Below are 3734 nucleotides of genomic sequence, written 5' to 3' on the forward strand. Positions count from 1 at the left end.
TTGACCAGGCTGGTCTAGAACTCCTGACCTCAGATGATCCGCCTGCCATAGCCTCCCAAAGTGCTGGGATTACAGGTGTGAGTCACGGCACCAGGTCTCATCCCATTAATGAGCTATGCTTCTTGTGAGGTGATGGAACCATTATTCTCTCTCCTGTGTCTGTGGTACAACAGATGAAAAGATGAATATATTTAATTTCTTAATGTGTCTTTTGCTAATTTTCCTTAGCTAGAAATATATGTGTTAGCTTTAGTGTCTTTTCGGGTTCAGATTATTTTTGGTAGGCCTTAAAAAATGAGAAGATAAAGGATATCAGAAAGAAGCCTTAAGGTAGATCCTTTACTTGCAAGTATCAGGCTCTCCCGCCTGACTCCACTCATAGTGAAAAATGAAAACAAAAGTAGTTGACGTAGCAAATATTTTAACATTTAAAGCTTGATAGAGCTTTGCAGGTTTAGGAAAGATAACTTGCCAGTCTCCAGATTGGGATGGTGATACTGTGTGGCCCCACCTCCATCCAGGCCATGCAGAACACAGGACTTCAGAGAAACAGAGGCTGTCATTCTCAGTTCCAACAGGAGGAAGAGTGCCCACAGCCAGTCCTGTTAGGGCAAGGAGCAGCGCTTCTGGAGACATGGCAGATCTTTTTTCAGTGGGTATGGATGGGGGAGGGTCTTTGGGGGCTGGTAGAAGGTAGAGGGCATGCATGGTGGTGAAAGTGGGATGTAGGAGAGGGTTTGGGTGATGGTGGATAACTGGATTCACTGTGTGCTAACTGAGCTGAACAGAGTATAAGGCGTTGGCCTCCATTGTCTCCCTGGAAAGACTGCTGTCACAGATTCTCTTGCTGGCATTGTGATGGAGGGCTGCGTGAAGTCCTCCTTACAGGGGGAGGTTGGCTCTGTTGGAGTGGGCCCTGTGACTCTGCTGTCTCCTACTGCCAACGCGAGGCATCAGCTGAGGAGGGATGGGGATTTTAGGCAGGGAGTTGCAGTATAATCTGAGCCATGCTATCCTATGGAGCCTTTTTATTTCATACCTTGTTTGCTTTTCTTTTTTGCAAGAGATAGGGTCTTGCTCTGTTGCCCAGGCTGGCTTCAGACTCCCGGTCTCATGCAGTCATCTCACAGTTTAGCAGTTTCTTAGGGTCAGACACTATATGACCTACTCCTGGATATTTACCTAAGTGAAACAGAAACTTAGGTTCAGAAAAAAAAAGCTATATGTAACTGCTTGTAGCAGCTTTTTTTTTTTTTTTAACAGTTAACAAAAATGTGGGCTTTCCAAATTTCCCTAATTGGTGAATGAATAAACAAACTCTGATATATATCCATAACAATGGAATACTACTCATCAGTTAAAAAAAGAAGAACTACTAATACAGCAAGTGGATGCATCTATAAAGGCATTATGTTAAGTGAAAGAAACTAGATTCAAAAGCATACAGACTCTGGGAAACACATCAGTAGTTGCCAGGAGGTAGAGGTGGGAGAGGAATTGGCTGTAGTGTGGCAATGGGGAATTTTTTGGGGGATGAAACTCTTCTATATTTTGGTTGTGGTAGTAGTTACACAACTGTGTCAAAACTTACACAACCGAACACAAAAAAGATGAGTTTTACTGTATATAAAAATTACCAGCCAGGCATGGTGGCTCACACCTGTAATCCCAGCATTTTGGGAGGCTGAGGTGGGCAGATCACGAGGTCAGGAGTTCAAGACCAGCTTGGCTAACACGGTGAAACCCCGTCTCTACTAAAAATACAAAAATTAGCTTGTCATGGTGGCACATGCCTGTAATCCCAGCTACTTGGGAGGCTGAGGCAGGAGAATTGCTTGAACCCAGAAGGTGGAGTTTGCAGTGAGCTGAGATAGCGCCACCGCACTCCAGCCTGGGCAACAGAGTTAAGACTCCATCTCAAAAAAAAAATAAAAAAAAAATAAAAAATTACAGCTTAGTTAAAAATGAAAATAAAAGTGATTGATGTAACAAAGATTTTGTTAATTGTTAAAGCTTGATAGAGCTTTGTAGGTTTGGGGAAGAGAACTTGCCAGATTGTGATAATCTCTGAAGGCCTTTCAGGTAGATTGTAGCATGGACCTCCTGTATGTCTGAAATGGTAAATGGTGTGCCTTATCTTTTATAGGAGTGAACAACCAAGGCGGTGGGGCTGTAGGATGTTGACACATCTGAGGGCCTGATGGCCACCGTATTAGGGAAAGTCAGTGTGTTTTGAAAAATATGCAAATGTTCAATAAGGTAACATTAAGTACAGTTTATAGTGAAAATGTGATAGCTGTATTCTACCTGTGTTTCCAGCACTTGTGATCACTGTGACTTATGGACCACAGATCTGTGTCTATGTCACTTCATTCAGTGTATTTATTGAACACCATGTAAAACTAAAGGTCATTGGCAATTGGTTTGCTGTTTCTAACAGCTTGTTTTTACTTTATATTCCAAAAGTAATGGCAAAAAACGCAGTTTCTTTTGCACCAGCCTAATAAAATTGGCCCATATTTATTTCAGTTTGAGAATTTTATTATACCTGTGAGTTACTGTTATTGACAGCTCCCTAGAGTATTGCCCAGTGGGTGGGTGAGGGGAGTTCACTAAGTATTCTTAGTCTCTAGTTTGTGAGACTTAAAACCCCACCACACATTATTCTAAACCTGCTGTAAATATTATGAGAGGCAGTATGTAGTAGTGGCCTCTGGAGCTGGAGTGCCTGGATTTGTTTTCTAGCTTTGCCATTTGCTAGCTGTATGACCTTGGGCCAATCTGTTTAACCTCTCTACTTTAGTTTTCTCTTCTGTAAAAGAGGGTTGGTAATGACAATGTCTACTCCATGGAGGGTTTGTGTGGATTAAATGAGCTAATCAGTAGTAAGCCCCCACAACAGTACCTGGCACATAGTAAGCTCTGTATTAGGGTTTTTCTTCTGTGTCAGTTAATAGCCTCATAAGCCTTCCTCAAATATTTAAATACAGGAATGGCTATGATGCCAACTCTCCTTTGGCTTCCTGAAATCAAATTTCCTTAGTTCTTGTAAAGCCAGTGGACTTCCATCATATTTTCTTTCCTCTCCTATTTCACTGTAATTCCTCTAAGTTGTACTTTATTATATATTTGAATTTTAGGAAATATGCTTGATGCATTTGGAATCTTTTTTCTAAAGACTTTAAAAATCATATACACTAACTGGAAATAATTTGTTACATTTTTTTCCTTTTGTGTTCAGAGGCTCAAAACTATTTCATTGCCTTAAGAAATATGAGTCAAAACTATGTATCTCCTAAGTTAGGAGCCTACGAAGGCCGAGATTCAGAAAAATTGGTATATTAAGAGGACTGAATACTAGAAATCAAAAGAACATCCACTTTTTTGCTTCTCCGTATATGGTATTACTTCTGCAAAATTGTGTGTCTTTTATAGAGAAAAGTACTCTTAGCACAAAGCTGATTGTCAAGAGTATTTTGAAGATGCTTGTTGAAAAGCACTTGTGGAATAGTTTATGGAAACAGCTGTGAGATTGCACAAAGTATTCTTGTACTCTTCAGAGCCATTCTTTAGTAGGAAAAAATAAGGTCCATATTTTAAGCTTGATGATAGCAAGCCATTTATTAGACTTTTCTCCTTGTGGGGTTAAATTGTGTAGTTTTTTTTGAGACGGAGTCTCACTCTGTCACCCAGGCTGGAGTGCAGCGGCCGGATCTCAGCTCACTGCAAGCTCC

General features: G+C 40.8%; 1 protein-coding gene across 2 annotated transcripts in view; it reads left to right on the forward strand.

Moving 5' to 3' along the window:
- The first annotated feature begins 903 nt into the window (after positions 1–903).
- Positions 904–3734, forward strand: part of SRPK2 (SRSF protein kinase 2) — a 213454-nt gene continuing 210623 nt past the window's right edge. For both annotated transcript variants that reach the window (XM_012000364.1, XM_012000366.1), the window contains exons 1-2: positions 904–945; positions 2147–2259. The gene's annotated coding sequence lies outside the window, so the exon portion shown is untranslated. The remainder of the gene's footprint in view (positions 946–2146; positions 2260–3734) is intronic.

This window comes from Mandrillus leucophaeus, unplaced genomic scaffold (genome assembly GCF_000951045.1).
Source record: "Mandrillus leucophaeus isolate KB7577 unplaced genomic scaffold, Mleu.le_1.0 Scaffold627, whole genome shotgun sequence".
Lineage (NCBI taxonomy): Eukaryota > Metazoa > Chordata > Mammalia > Primates > Cercopithecidae > Mandrillus > Mandrillus leucophaeus.